Consider the following 17,607-nt stretch of genomic DNA (forward strand, 5'->3'; position numbering starts at 1 on the left):
AAATTGATTTGTTGTAAAAACTTCAACAGTTGTTAAATGTCTGCTAATTTCAGTATCACATTTATGCTTATTTTTTAAAACGCTAAAATTAGAAGTTAATTTTTTTTGTGACATACATTAATTTTTTTACAATAATTTGACATATTGTTAAATTTTTGAAAATATTTACATCTTTTAACTGTCCTGAAAATAAATTCAAGTTGAAAGAAGTTTTAAAATTTAAAGTCTGTAGGCTCCGGAATGAATTTTTTTTATAATTCTATGATTATTTTTATTGATGTATAGAATTGCAAAAATAACGTGAAAAATTATAAGAAAATAATTTTATAAAACTCGACGTAAATCTAAACAGAATCGGTGAATTTTGTTATTAAATTTATAAAAATTGTGGCAGACATTTTTTAATTTTAAGAATTTTGAAACAAAAATAGTGAATTGAAGTAGAAAATTCGTATTTAAATTAAAATTTCAAATCAATAATACCAAATAAGAATAAAAAATGTTAGATTTTTTTTTACCAAAGAAACCGACAGATTTTCTATTTTTTTAAAATAATTTTCTTGTTGAAAAAAAAAATATTTTTAAATTTGATAAAATGTCAACTAAGTTCAATATTATTTGAATGTTATCAGTGAATTTTTTAATTATTTTGCACTCATCTGTCAATTTTTTTCTAAAATAAAAAAATTAAATTAAATAATTTTTTTTTTATGTTGATAAAATATTTTTAAAATGTATGTAAGAAATTCTTTAAATTTTAACGCGCATACTTTCATACTCCATTTTCTGTTATTGTTTAGAAATAAAAATAGTCAAGTACTGGCTATAATTAGTGTCTGTCATTATCCCATTGTTTATACCGTAAAATATTGAGAAGTTGAGAATTTATTCGGAATCGGAAAAAATGTAATAGTAATTTAAAGAAACACGTGGTTATTTTTAGACAGACTTTGTTTAAAAGAGTGAAAGTGGGGGGAGGGAAAATGTGGGTACGTATTTTATACTCATGACTATAACTAAAAATTTGTTGGTTAATTTATAAATAAATAGTGAAATATTTTTAAGTGTGTATAAAACCGTGACAGATTACAGATGGGTTCGGAGTAATAGGGTAAAAAAAAAAAAAAATGAACGACGAGACAGACAGGGAACGCGTGGAATTTTTTCTCAGGCTCAAGGACGAGCAGCTGCTCTTGGACGAAGCGAAAATTAGCCGATCGGTATAAACGCACGTTCCGGTCTGCGGTGTATATTATATTGGGGTCTCTTAAAATAACTTTAAATATTATTATTTTCTTCATTCCACTTCCTAAGAATTTACTCAATCATTTTTTATTAGTTTCAATAAATATTATCCGCAAAATTGAATTCTTAACATTCTTCAGTGTAATGCATTTCACAAGACAGAAATAATAGTTTTTTATTTTAAGCGTTATTTTTGTCATTAGTCAAATTTTATCATTATAAAATATCAAAACTTATATTAAGTATTAAATATTTCATTTGTTTACTTATGGTTGAAAATTTTCTAATGTTTGTTTACTTGATACACTCATAAAATTTTACTAAAATTCTGTACCTTTATTTGGACTGTTGGGTTACTTACTGTAACATTTATAACTACAATTGCAATGTGTAATAGAAATTAGACATTGAAAATGATTTACTAACTTCACATGTCAACTTTCTCTCTAGTATAATAAATAATAACAAATCGGGTTAATATAAGATTTCAAAAGCAAATAGAAAATAAATTAGCATTTGTATTTTTGGTAAAATAGAATTTTTTTTTGCAAGAAAACGAAAAGCTGACAAAGACAGTTCTTGATTTGTGTTTTTCTCAAACATAAAATTGAAAAAAAAAATTTCTTAAATGTACATGTAGAAAATTTGAAATATGTTCAGATTTTTAAACTAATTTTTTGTAAAAATTTTTATGGCTTGAAAAATCTGAATTTTTTTTTTTTAATTCTCAGTTATTCAAAATTTGCTGTTCTGTCAAACTTTAATGCTTATTATCTTTGTTTTAAAAAATTTTATTTGCTTTTACTGTTGAAAAAGTATAAAAATATCTTGCGAGCAATTTAAAATTATTTATTGTTGATATTAACAAATTCTATGGGATTATTGATGGTGACTTTTTTAGAATTAGTTTGGAGTTCTTTGTAAAAAAGATATTTGCAAGTGTTTCTAATTTTTTTCGGGCATAAATGATATATTCAATCGAATTTTTAGTGTGGTAATTTTTAAATAGTGACTTTATTGTAATGAAATTGGTGAAAATCAATTATTGTTTTGGTTAAATATTAGCCTTGTAATTTGCAAAAAATTGATAATTAATTCAATACCTAAGTAGCTATTTTGTGTTGTCTTTTTAAATATTGCAAAAGAAATTCAAAATGATTTTAAGAAAAAATTACAATAATTACTAGAAAGGGGTTTTATAAATTAAAAGACATGAAACAAATGACAAGTTTGCTCGGTTAGTTAAGAAACAAATGAAACGAATTTCAGTCTCTATCCCCTAAAAGCAAAAGTTTAAAAAGAGTAAGTTTTAAAGAATAAGCATAAAAGTGGATTTAGTTTTTAACGACAGGCAAAGACCGTGAAATCGTAAACAAATTCTCACTTGCGTATTTTATATTTTTTATCTTGACATATTTTCCTAGCATTGTCCACACAGCACAGTATAGCGGAAAAGTTTGGAAATGGCCGAAGGGAAATCGAAACTTTCCCGGTTTCAAACAACAAAATAAGTTGTCTTGCATGAGGGCGAAAACTTATGGAAATTGAATGGATGAAAATTTTACCGAGATCTTTTATCTCCGGAGAGTATTTTTTTTCTTCTACGTTAACTTTATTTTTAAATAACATCCATAAATCTTCCCACCAAAAATTACACACTCAAGTAATTTATGATTACTACAACCATTATTATTATCACACGGAAGAAGGCACTAAAAAGTTGATTTTACTCGCAGTAGACAGTAGGCAATAAATAAAAATGCACTTTTTATTTAATAATAAATTACTGTTGGGATTAAAAAATTTTATTTACTCGCAATTTAATTATTTTCTGGCTTTTACTGCTGGCAATTAAAATTTTATATAAACTACCTTGTTAAATAACAATTATGACGCATCAATTAAATGTTGCATCATTCTGAAAATCTTAAAATCTTTAAAAATTTATACTTAAAATTTTATTTTTTATCTGTGAATTTTTTTTAACAATTCATTCATTTAAAAAAAAAAAAAAAAAAAAAAAAAAAAAAAAGTAATAAATTTCATACTTTTACAAAAGAACCATAAACTTCAAACGTTTGACTTAAAAAATTTTTTACAACTTAATAACCTGACATAAAATTGACTCGATGTTATAAAAGTATTGATTTCTCTTAAATTCGTACTTTAAACTCTAATAACAAATTTTTTATTTATTCATTAATATTAAAAATTTTTCTGTCATGTAATTTAAAATTAAAATAACAATAAATTAAGAGTATTCAATAAAGAAAATAAGATTAAGCTTCCAGTTTTCTGGTAATTTTCTACAGAACAATATGAAAAGTCAACATATATATCAGTTGGTCTTAATACACCTGAGAAAGATGTGGTAGTTAATTAAGCGGCTTATTCCTTATACTTACTAGTGTTCGTCGGGTTTGTATTACAGCAGAGAGCAAGTAGAGTGAAATTGTACCGTACTATATATAGTACATACGATAGTATATATACGATACGATGGATGGAAAATGGATAGGAAGGTTAATTAAATGTCTCTTCAAGTGGTGCATTGAAGTTTGCTTCTGGTTTTATTATCAAAAGTAATATTATTAAAAATAAAATATTTTCTTGAATCTTTATTTTACTCCCAAATATAAATAATAAAAATAAATTTATCATTTAAAAAAAAAAAAACCGCTCGTTACTTCTACCTGGTGACCTCCAATAATGCCCTTGAAAAAAATTTTAATGGTACACTTAAGAATTTATTTAACCAAAGAGAAAGTAGCCAGGTATAACGACGATAACATTGTGCAATGTGTTTTAAAATGTGATAGGTTGCAAAATGGATTACGTATACCTTATTTATTTTATATTTTAATTTTTTCTCATGCTCCTCTATATTTACGTACACAATTTGTGTTCTCTATATTATTGTGACGTAGGTTGATGTTGAGATTATCTTATTTGCCAATTCAATTGTCTAATAATACTGTATCGTGAGAATTGTCTAAAGAGCAAATAATCATTCGTACATGAGCATATATACGTTAAGTACATTAGAGTGTAGTTAAAAGTTTAGTCGTTGAACTTGAACACTCACGCCCTCTCACGACAAATAAAAGCCCCTTCTCTTATATGCTTAGATTTGCGTCTCATTTCTTGTACATACTAATACCACTTACACTTACCACTACATAAAATACATAAAATACACACAATCTTTCTCCTCCACTCTGATTTTTATTATTTTTTTTATCCTCCTCTCCCCTTTCGTCCACCTCTTTACTTCCCGTTTGCCCATAGACGTGAGATTTACGAGGCACTTGAGAGTTCCAGCTACCAAGTGAACGACCAATCGGTACGGACGTGCCGAAACTAAAACAGAAATGTGCTGCTTCCGTTCATATGTCTCTCTTTATCTCATTAAACTTTTTTTACTTTATCAAATCACATTTTCACTTTTACGGGTCTTCATTATTTTTTTTATATCTTTTCCAGTTTTATATGTAATTCCAAATACTGGGACTATCTGTGAATTTACTTTATTGTCGACATTTCGTCAATTTTATTTACTCCGAACCTCGGTTAAATTGCGAAAGTTGTTCATCTTTTGTCGATAAAATTGATAGTAATATAGAACTGGCGAATAATGGAAAAAAAATTGATCTTTTTCGTTTTATTTTTTTATAATCATTAATGTATGTAATTATAATATAATGCTGAAAGGTAATTTGAAAGTGAGATTCATTACACAAGTGTCAATGTTATATCACTTACACTTACCGTCGTCGAATGAATGGTAATTAATGACTGGAATGAATATATAATCTATTTTAACGACAATTAAATTTTTTTTTTTTTAATCCAGATTTGAAGAAAAATAGTAGACAAAAAATTTCAAAGAAAAACGTAAAAAATTTTTTAATTTTTAAAATTAAAAAAAAAAAATTATTACTTTTTTGTTGTTAGAATCAAAATTGCAAAAATGAAATATGTTTCAGCACAAAAATATACATTTTCTTGATTAATTATCATCGAAATTTTACTCACTATTTTCATTGAAAAAAATATTAAATACAATTTAATTAAATGACAGAATATAATTAAAAATTTAATCTACTTCATTTTTTATGAGTTGAAAAAATTAAATTCATATCAAATAAAATAACTAATTAGTCAATTGATAAAACAAAAAAATATTTAATTAAATTTGTTTTAAAAATTCACAATTCTGATTAAATACATTTTTTGCTCGACGGGCAGAAAGCGTCAACTTTCGGCCCGCTGCGCTAAATGAAGTTGCTACTTTCTGCCTTCGTCGAGCAAAAAAATAGCATACACTCCTCGGGAAGTAAATAAGAAAGCCTCAGTTCACATGTTTGTTGACCTCGGCTTCGCCTCGGCCAACAATTACGTGTGATCTGAGACATTTCTTACTTTACTTCCCTCGGTGTGTAATATACTATTAACAAAATTTGAGTAGGTCTGCTGTACAGCGTGTTCAAATAAAACAGTTACCCAGCTCATTTTATTATCGAGTAAGTAATAATTAAACGATATTTGATTATCAACGAAAATAGAATTAAACTCATTTATTTTTTAATAAAAAAAAAAAATAGTTGAAATAACTTAGTAATTTGACGTAAAACGGAAATGAGTTTATGTATTTTTAGATGAATAAAAATAATATAATTAAAATCCAATTTACGTGGGCTTTATTAAAAAGTACAGATACAGTTAAACGGTTCGGTGTAATAAGTATTAAAAGTATTATATATAGCACATGTATAAAGAGCCAGTAAGCAAGGAAGTTACGAGAGCTTTTCTGATAGTACAGTGATGACATGAAAAGACAAGATGAGACGCAATACGACAATCCAAGCTGTGCGACCTAACCGCAATTTATTGCTTTCCGTTCTGTCAGTTACTAAATGAACCGTTGTAGTCCTTACTCTTTACTTTACTCTACTTGGATTATAATAATAATATTAAGATACGAATTCAACCTTTTTCTTTTCTCTCTTTCGCCACTATATCATTATCTCAATAAATTTCAAACAATTGTATTTAATTTCAATTTTTATTTTTTATAAAAGTGAATACGCTTTGATCATTTTCAATAAAAATAATAATAATAATAATAATAATAATAATAATAATAATAATAATAATAATAATAATAATAATAATAACAATAATAACGAAGTTTAATAATCTCTCGATAATTCAGTAAAGTATGCGGCAACAAATGAAAAGTTATTTTTAAATTTTTGTTTTGTTATATATCGTTATGTCTGTTCCCGTTTGTTAGAGAGAATTTAAATCTAGAGCCGGAAAAATGCTCGCGAATGTACTCGCAATAATTATAGTAAAACAAAATAAAAAGAAAAAGAACAGGATAAAACACAAAATAAACGATGGCAACTGAACAAAACGAAAAATGAAAAGAAATATGACTGGCAAAAAGAAAATACAAGTGAAGGTTGTTGTTCATTTACATAGGAAGAAATATAAACTAAAAAAATTTAATTGGATGAAATAATAATGAGCTCTGTTTCGTTGCAGAATTCACTTCGGCGTTTTGTTCGACGTGATTCTGATTAGTTAAAAAACCTGTTTTTTATAAATTTCTCGTTAGCGATTGAATTTAGAATATAACAAATCACAATTCATGTTTTATCGCAGTACTCTATTTTCTGTAATTTGTTTAATTAAAACTTTTTTACTTGGTTTTTCGTTATTAGTCTCATCCAAAACAATATACTAATAATAATAATAATAATAATAATAATAACGAATTATTTCTTATACTTTTAGATGTAAAAATAATATTTGCTATAAAATATTGAACATCGTTAATGGAATTTAAACGTACATTGCTATAGACTATACATAGACAGTACAAATGAATCTTTATTCTTTCACGTGCTTAGTACGTGAGTCAGATACCACACACATCAATCGATTTTCATGAAACGTTCGAAGACAAGCTCATTACATCGGTTCGTCGTCTAGTGGTTGTTAGTTGTCGTCTCACAGCACTTTTGTTGATTAGAGAAGTTACCTTGAAAGCTGCCGCGTTACTCATTTAGCCTCGATACATCTCGATGATTGAGAGAAGAGAGAAGAGACATTTATTGCTTCTTATAACCCACACATCATTCGTGTTATTCGACTGACTAATTTCCTGTCAACAAAAATTTTAACTCTTTCGTCATAAGTAAATTTATTATTTTTTTTATTTTGAATTAATTAGTAGGATTAAATTAATACCAGGAGATTTAATATCAGCGAAAGTACTACCGATATAACATTACCGTTTCATTTCAGTCCACGTGGTTAATTACGCAATCGATGAGAGTAAAAGAGAACGTTCTTAACGAAAATAACTAACAAACTAAAATTTATGCGTGAATTTTTTGAAGTGATTGATGATTAATAGTTGAGAAAAAAATTAATATAACGTAAAAACAAAACTTTTGATTTAATAATAAACACGTAATCTATTTTAAATACACTATTTTCTTTCTTCTTATTCGTGATGGTTGTGATGATAAAAGTGTGAATAATTCCGTGAGTTAAAAAAACATCCCGATTATTATTTAATCCTTGAATTCTTTACATTTATACAAGGTATTTAATCTGGTTTACGTGAAACAAAAGTTGAGTGAAAGGGAAAGTACTTCAGTGCACTGGAAATAAAATTGGAAGTAAAACTCGGTAAAGATAAAATAGAAACAAGTATTTTAGAAAGGACTTAAATACGAAAGTTAACTTAAACTTTGTTTTATACATACTCTACTACTCTCAATATACTAATTGTCGCAAAGTATTACATTGTTACGAAAAAAGTTTTTTTGAAAAGATAATTACACTGATTAAAAAATTAACAATTATTTTTATAAATTTCTCTGTTTTGAATCAAGCAGAAAGTTTTTCATTCAATAAATTATTTTTGATTTAAGCAAATTTTACTTTTTTTTTTTTTGTTTTTTTACTTCATCAATGGTAAATTTTTTTTTTAACTTGGTCAACGAATTTTTTGATATTTTTTGAGACTCCTTCAGATTAATTTTATATAGAACTTCACCTTCAGCTTGAAAACTTAGTTGAATTAGAAAGCTCACACTATGAAAATAGAGTATGGAACTGCATTGATAAAAAATGAACTTGATCAGTGATAAAAAATGCTGTCAACAGAAAATTTATTTTATTAGGAAGTTATTGTTTTAAATTAATTATTAGATTCAAAAATTTTTCTGCTTGATCAAAAAAATGAAGATTGTTTTTCATGATTCACTTTAATTTTTTTTAGTCAGTACAAAATAAATTAATTATTTCAACTCAACATAAAGTGCGATACTCGAATATCAGAGAAATGTTTTGGGTATGTAAAAATAAATGACGGAGCAGAGGATAATATATCATACGGATTCTCTTCACAGTTTTCTGCTGTCGTAAGCGTAGCCTTGTGCTCTTACGTGACTTGTGAACACATACGTGATTGTCCAAGTTCGAACTTGCTTTTACACGCACGCTCGTGAAAGACGCGTCAGCTCCAGACAAAGAAATCAACTCAATTCAACTCATCCAAACACATATAAATACATAAATACATATTATATATATTACATGTTATAATTTAAGTGGTAGTCGACGACTTCAGTAGTGTGTCAACTTACCAGAGAATTTATTTTCTTTCTTTTTCTTTCTCTACTTGCTGAATCAATCCATTTCATTTGCTCTGTACTACCGACAAATGATCCATGGACACGTCTGACCAGCGAGATAAGAGTAATATAAAACTAAAATCGTGCTAAAAAAGAAAGCAAACATCACTCGATTTGTTCTTTATTACCTTTTTTACATTTTATTCTGTCCTCAAATTGTTATAAATTACTTCTATTCTTTACTTCTTCTTTGTCTCCAGTATCGTCAATGTATGTAAATGTATATTTTACTGAGTATGTTGCAAAAAGTTAAGGGTGAATTCAAAGCGAATTTTTTTGTTGAAGAAAAATACTTCGTCAATTAGCGTTAGCATTAAACACAGAGTTTTTTTTAGACAGGGTAGATATTGCAGCTTCAGAAGTTTGCTAAGCGGAATGAAGATGAGAAATACATTTCATTAAATAATAATTTAGGGCATTGCAATTGAAAAATATTTGCACAATTTTTTTTTTTTAATTATTTAATTTTAGTTATTTCAATTATCAATTTAATTTACGATAAATTAATTTTTTTTATTGCAAATTTTACTTTTTTTTTGTCGAAAGTTTCACTTCTCGTCTTCAGTACAAAAATGGTGTTTTATTATTATTTTTTTTTTTTAAGTTTAATCCCAACTTTTGTCTTGAATTTTTTATTACTTTTACTCCATACTTCATGTCCTTTAATTAATTCTTAATTTCCTTCTTTTTAATTATTTTTGTCAAAGTTTGTGGTGAAATTTTTTTCACTCCATTAGAATGAAGTCTAAAATATTTAATTTTTGAAGCTATTTATAGAACAATGCGGTTAAATGAAAAAAAAAAAAAAAAAATAATAATTAATTGAGTGACGATAATAAACAAATTTTGATAGCGTGTTGAACTTGTTTACTGTCTAAAAATATACTAATTCATGAATCACAAATTTAGTTTCATCAACGATCGAAATATAGTCATTAATAAATTAATAAGAATAAGTGACAGTGATTAAGAGGATTGCATCAACAAACAACTAAAAATATCTAGTTATAACGGAAACTAAACTCGGAGTATTTAACGCTAACTACGATGCATTATAAGCTTTTGACTCAGACTCTTAACTCTGACTGCCAGGAGTAGCTCAAGTTACTCAAATAAAGTTGCAAATAATACTTTTGCTATTGACTACAAGTTTTAATGATAATCCTCAGAAAGTTTGTGTCAGTAAAGTTATTAATTATTTTACTGAAAAGACTGAATTGTACTTTAATTTATTGTAAAATAGTAACAAAGCTTTTAACAAAATTTTTTTGACCCAGATTATATTCAGTGATATCTGTGGTGGAAAAAATATTCAGATAGTAGCTAGTATAATCCAGATTATATTGGGTGATATCTGGATTATACTGGGTGATATGTGGATTATACTGTGTAATCTAGATTATACTCAGTGTAATCTAGATTATACTCAGTGTAATCTGGATTATACTCAGTATAATATGGATTATACTCAGTATAAACTGGATTATACTCAGTATAAACTGGATTATACTCAGTATAATCTGGATTATACTCAGTGTCATCTGGATTATACTCAGTGTAATCTGGATTATACTAGCTACTATCTGAAAATTTTTTTCACTCAGTATAATCTGGGATGATATCTAGTGTCATCTTGTTCTTTCCGTGTAGTCAAATAGATTTTACAAGTACGTATGAAATTTTATATTTAAAAAAAAAAAAAAATAAAAAAAAAACTATAATGTAATTTTATTGAAAAGAGTGAGTAAAGAAATAAAAGCTCTTCAACGTTGATTGATTAAAATGCAGTGGATATTTTAATCGCGGCGCGTGATAAAGAAATAAAGTGAAATGTTCCCAGTAAGAGGTTCGAGGTAAAAGGTGGAAGGTGGTAGAGGATCGATAAGATAATTGTGGAAGTTAAGAGTACATAAAGTTAAGAAGGTGATACGAATAAAAAGTGATCAAGATGAAAAGATAGATATATAATAAAAGAATGAGGTAAGAGTTGACAAGGAGGCGGGTCCCATCGACCCTGTAGTCGACGCTACTCGCGGCTCGTCAACCCAGAGTACGAGAGCAAAGCTTCTTCAGCTATACTTATATATCTATATGTGTACTCAGCTTAAGAAGATATAAAAAGCGTGCCGTGTTTCTTTTGGTATTTTTTTTTAATTTTCACCTCGGTAATTACTTGTCCAAACTCGTCGTTCTCCATTTGCCATTACATTCTCCAGTCGCTTACTCTTGCTCTTACTCCTTTCATTCTTTTATTCTTTTATTCTTTTATTCTTTTATTCTTGCCCCCGCACTAAAACATTTGAGATTAAATATTTATCCAGCTAGTAGAGACTTTTATATTTTAAATATTTTATTTATATCTAGCATATAATAATTTTGTAAATAGAGGATTTTTCTAGTGCTTGATAAATAAACCGGAGTTTGTAATCGATGACAGTTGAGAACAGTTGTATGGATATACATACATAAGTATTGGTTTGAAGTTTGTTTGATTCGAGTTTAAAATCGCTTTCCGATCGCTCGGATAGACTAGACGGAGAAAGGAGTAGAGGATAAGTTTGTTTTTTATCCGACTACTACCGACTATGTATTTTGTATTGATCTAGTTGTATAAGCAGCAAGTACTGATATAAGTGTAAATGCGTTGTACAATATCTGCGCATATGTGTTTACAGGAAGATTTAAGTTCGTAAGAGGTGAATGAGTCTTTTATAAATAATTATCAAAGTAGAGTATTGAGTCTTAGTTTTGAGGTCATCGAGTACGCAGTTAGTACTTTGTTTGAGTACATATCAAACGAGTGATAGTAGTGTGATGTGTGGATATAGACATATGTGTTTAGATAGTATATGAGGCGCTTACTTTTGCTATAGTTTGCCGGGGAAAATTGTATACGCGTTGCGTCGTGCGAATGTATACACTTCACATGACACAGCCAAGTGGTTTTTGTTCTACATAGGGCGGCATATGACGTGTGTAAACCCGATTCGTTGGTTATTATATGTCGTCGTCGTCGTCGGGTAGCATACCGAGATCGATATCTCTACTTTACGCGACTACTCGAGCTTATAAGGTGTGACGATGACGTTACGGTCTTTAACCTTCTTCGTTTTAGGTTTTATTCCTTCCTCTTTGCTTTTTTATGTTTAAGTTATTGTTATTGGGGCTCAGTATCGTGCATATACTATGCTATTATTGTTAATCTTATCATTTGTTTTTATATGAGGAAGTTGAAAAAATAATGGCCTCAGAGAAAGGGAAAGTAAAACACAACAAACTTTTTTTTATATTGTTTTATTTATAGAGAATGATTTTTATTAGAGATTAATTGCCCGGAAAAAATTAGTCATATGAGACCTTATGTCATTATATATTAATATTGAATACTGAAAATTTTTTAATACAAATTATAATTATTCAATTTTGATCAGGAATCATAATTATCTTAATTATACAATGAAAAAAAAAAAAAAATTAACTTAAATCTAGAGAAAAATTCTTGAATCAAGTAAAATTTACTTAAGCCAAGAAAAATTTCTTAGTTTAAAATTTTTTCTACTTAAATCAAGAAGATGAATTTCTTTTAAATTATCATACTTGATTCAAGTAATTTTTTTTTTTTCTGTAAAGGTGTTTATATTTTATATTGCATAATTTTTGAAATCCTGTGACCGTTTTCGACACCGTGTATAGTTGTTGTATGTAATAGTTGTATATAATAGTTGTAGTTAGATAGAAAAATAAATGTAAGCTTTATTTTGTACTTTATTTACACTGAACTGATAGTACAATCAAATACACTTTTTTAAAAATTATTATTATTGTTTAAAGTCGCATAAACTACTAAGATCATGAGCGACTATGGTAGGGGGTAAACTTTTGAGGTTGGAACTCGTTTAATTTTTTTGGGCTGAACAAAATAATACCCTTAAATATTGAAAATATTCATTGGTGTACGCCGGACTCGAACCCGGTCCAAAGCTTTGGTAAGCAAAGGCCGGATCCGATAAGGCTACTGCGCGCCAAATACACTTTTAATTTGATTATTTCAATTATTAATTAAATTCAAAAACAATATTATTTAAAATATCAAGATTGTCGTTTCAATAAGTTATTTATAATGATGACAAATCGATTGTTTAAATATTGAAAAATTTTTAAGCTAACTGAAAATTACTACTTGAAATTCATTGTTGTTATTTTTGTATATTCGAATTTCCAAAAAAAAAATTTTGGTAATTTTTTTTTTTTGTATTTTACTTAAAATTTAAATAAGTTGGCTTTAGAAAATTTATATACTTGAAATTTTTTTCAATTCTACTTTAAAGTCATTGATTCATTTAAAAATGTAAAAGTTTTTTGAATAAAAAAAATCTGATGAATCAAACTTATTTTTTCTCGATTTTGAAAATTATCGGCAGAAAGGAAAACTATTTTATCAAAAATTACTGAGATAACTCCATTTACTGTAAATTCATATAATTTAAAAACAGTCCGGCTGAATTGATTAAAACCAATTATTTTTATTATATAATAACGAAAATAAAAAAGTTCTCCAGGTTCTGAATCCCCATGATCCTGTTACACATTAACATTACATATATGTAATACAGTTTCCACGGAATGAACATGCACTTTATTTTACACTAACATGCAGTATATAAACATGTATATATATATATATATATATATATATATATATATATATATATATATATATATATATATATATATATATATATATATATATATATATAAATATATTAGTACGTACATTTCGAGGTCCACGATCTGTGCCGGCCTTGGCACGCTTCGCTCGTTATCCCCCGACTTTTTCCATGTTCTCCATCACCTGGCTGACACTCGAGCAAAGACCCACGAACAAAAGGAAATAACGTACAATTGGTTCAGACACTTGAAAGTCATTACTACACGGATAATAATTTTCTTTCCTTTTTCCTTTTCCAACGTAATAATTTATATTTTCACTTCTACTTTGGATTTGAAAAAAAAAAAAATATAGTAATAATAAAAGTGAAATAAAATAAAATAAAAAGATACTCTGACAATTATTACACGAGTTAAATTGTTACTTTTTTGTTTTATTTTGTTTTCGTCAATTGAATAAAAACGCTGATGCGGTAATAGTTGTGCTCGGTGTACGTTCGAATTGATCATAAATATGCCAGGTGCACGAATAAACGGTACGACCGGATCCAGCTGCCTGTTATCAGAGCTCGTCGCGAGTCAGCGATTATCATCGGTTAAAACCTATCGGAATCTTTTTATTTATACTATACTTGTATTGCCGCTAAAAAATTTACGATGTCGTTTATTGAGTTTAAATGTTTCAATTAACATTTTCTTACGTTGTTTAAGTTCGTTCCTAATTATAATTATAATTATAATCTCACAATTGGGGAGCTGATTTTCAAAAGGGTATCTTTTCATATTTTAAAAGAGTAGTTTTTTTAACTTTTAAATATTAATTACTTCGAAAATTATAAAGATTTCTAAATGAAAATCTAATTGTAGCTTCATAACCGATAGCACTTTATAGCTAAATTAAAATATTTATAATTAGAGATAACCAGTTTTTTGTCTCGATTAATCAAAAATGAAAAGATACCCCTTTGAAACTTAACTCCTCAATAATTGACTTGAGTAGTTCTCAAAATTAGTCCATTTAAAATTTTGGAAAATTCGTTAAATATTAATCTTAGTCAAGAAATTTTGTACTAAATTTTACATTATATTTGAATAAACAAATATGAGAAACAGTGTGCCAGATGTCCTGAACCAATTATTGCCGAGAAAAGACAGGATTTGGACTATGGAGTGCTGACGGAAAGGCTCGAAGGTCTCATTGATGATTATACAAAGTCTAAAAACAGTAAAAAAATAAACTATGAGGATCTGCGTGATATGATGTGTCTGAAGCTGATGAAAACGCTGTGTCCTGCGGGAGAACCGGTTGGTCTTCTAGCAGCCCAGTTTCTTGGAGAATCTTCAACTCAGATGACACTCAACACTTTCCATTTTGCTGGTCGAGGAGACATGAACGTCACCCTGGGTATTTCTCGGCTTAGAGAAATTCTGATGATGGCCTCCAGGAACATAAAGACTCCTAGCATGGAAATTCCCTTCCTGAAAGATCTTAAAAATGTAGAAAAATCTGCGAATCGTGTAAGAGTAAAGCTGACGCGATGCACCATGGCGGATGTTTTAAAAGACATTCGTATTCAGCGCGAGATCAAATTCTTGCATCGAAAGCATTATAAAAATGATTTTTGCTTGACTGCCAAGGAAGTCCTAGCTAGATCTGAAGCTTTATTTGTCAAAGAGTTGGTCAAGCAGATTAACAAAGTAGCCAAGAAAACTGGAATCAATTTGATCGAAGACAGCGATAAGAATTCAAAAAAAAAAAGAAAGGCGTATGATGACTCGCTTCTAGATGGAAATCTTGACGATATTGATGATGTTGAACCTAAGTTTAAGAAGAAGAACAATGATGTTGAGGCTCACGAGTCTTCTGATGAAGAAGATGCTGCTGCTAACGATGCTGAAACCGCTGAAATCGCTACGAAGAAAAAACGTCATACGGATGCGGAGGATTATGAGGAACCAGAAGCTGAAGAAGAAGCTCCGGAACCAGATGAAGAAGAAGAAGAAGTCTCTAGTGATCTAGATGAGGATGTTATAAGGATAAAAAAGCCAAAAAATTCGACGGAGAGACGGATGATGAAAATGAAGACAATCAAGTTCTCACGCCAGAGATGCTCAACTCTCGATTAGAGGCCGCTGAGACTAGAAAAAATATAGTTGTTGGTCAGTCGAACTGGGGACTAGAGTATGATTTTGATATTGCCAAGTATCACTGGTTTACATTCAGCTTCTGGCTGCTGCTCGATTTGATTAAGCTGGATATGCCGACAATTCTTCGACAAACTGCTGAGAAAGTGGTCCTGTGGGAAACTCCGGCCATCAAGCGTGCTTTCACCTTCGAAAACAAGGATGAAATTTTCCTGAAAACCGACGGGCTGAACATAATCGAAATAGCCAAGTACGTGGACGTCTTGGATCTGAATCGGCTTTACACCAATGACATTTACGGAATATCTTAAACTTACGGAATCGAAGCCGCGAATCGCGTTATTGTTAAAGAAGTTACCGAAGTCTTCAAGATGTACGGAATTACGGTGGATCCTAGGCACTTGTCGCTTATTGCGGACTACATGACCTTCGAAGGGAGCTTTCAACCGCTGAGTCGAAGAGGAATGGAGTCCTCTGCTTCGCTGCTCCAGCAAATGACCTTTGAAAGTTCTGTCGCTTTCTTGAAAAGTGCTACAGTTAGGGCTAAAACGGATAACTTGATGGCACCCTCGGGGACACTGATGCTGGGACATCGTAATTTAATTAAGATAAAAAACTATTAAGAAAACGTTATCTTGGTATTTCCATAAGCCACTATCAATGAGGTTAAAGATAAATTTTCTAGTTGGGAAATCAAAATTTCTAGTTTCATAATAAATCATTAATTCTATCTTTATTGTTATCACAACAAAAATAACAGTTGTGTGTCACTTTAGATAATAAAAAAAAAAAAAATTTCGGTACGATCATTTTTTCGACCAATTTCCCTACCACATACACCCATCCATACACGGACGTCCAGAAAAGATTATGTTTATTGTTATAATTAACTATGTTAAACAAAAAAATTGTTATTGAAATATATTTTATGTGCCTGACAAATTATTTGACTTGATATAAGTGTACTCATATTAACCTGTAAGTGCGATATAAATAACGAAAAATCGATTTTAGCTTCGAGAAAACTGCTTTTTTTGAAATGTCGAGAGTAGAGCACAACCTGAACGCTTCGCTTATGAGGCGTGCAATAAGCTCCTAATAATCAGCCTGTTCATATTACAATTTACAACATTTAATCAATACAACAACGTGACATACATTTTTTAGCGTCAATAAAACAAAATCATTGTTTATTGATTAAATTTCACTCTATCGTTTGTGTCGTATCTCTTGATCATTCAATCATTAGCTTTGTCGGTAGCGCAGGTTAATTTCAAGCGCGATTGAGCTCGTATTTGTAAAATCATAATTAACCATCCGTGTAACACATCGTATAGCCACTGTACTAATAAAATGTACATCATAAATATATATATAACATACAAATAATACAGCTACTAATCGTTAGTGAACTATGCACCGTTTACGTATTTGGAATCATTATCGCTGTTTAACTACCATATTATCAAATGCACCATAACCCAGCTTGCCTTTTTGTAACCTTTCTTCATTTGTTTATTATTTTACGCTATTATACGTATATGTTCATAATTTTTCTACGGGGTTAAAACTAGTACTATTTTTTAGTCGAAAAAAAAAAATGATAATTAGAAAGTTTGTTTATTTTGTGTTGTTGATAAAAATTTATTTATCTGTTATTTCCGGCAGAGTTAAATGTTTTATCAATCAAGTATCTTTAATTATGTACAGATTAAAATAGCACTGACAACATTTCACCCGACATTTTTTTTATGATTAAAAGTTGCGTACTAGTTAGTAAAACAAGGAATATAATTTAATTATCGATGCTTTATTGAAAGAAATAATTGTTAAA

General features: G+C 28.8%; 1 protein-coding gene and 1 pseudogene across 3 annotated transcripts in view; both read left to right on the top strand.

Moving 5' to 3' along the window:
- Positions 1-17,607, top strand: part of Brat (tripartite motif-containing protein brain tumor) — a 136,830-nt gene that overhangs the window by 55,567 nt on the left and 63,656 nt on the right. The window lies entirely within an intron of this gene.
- LOC141534106 (DNA-directed RNA polymerase I subunit RPA1-like) lies at positions 1,128-16,668 on the top strand (annotated as a pseudogene).

Source organism: Cotesia typhae, unplaced genomic scaffold (assembly GCF_013202065.1).
Source record: "Cotesia typhae breed Kobodo isofemale line unplaced genomic scaffold, CoteBio_Ctyphae scaffold_13, whole genome shotgun sequence".
Taxonomy (NCBI): Eukaryota; Metazoa; Arthropoda; class Insecta; order Hymenoptera; family Braconidae; genus Cotesia; species Cotesia typhae.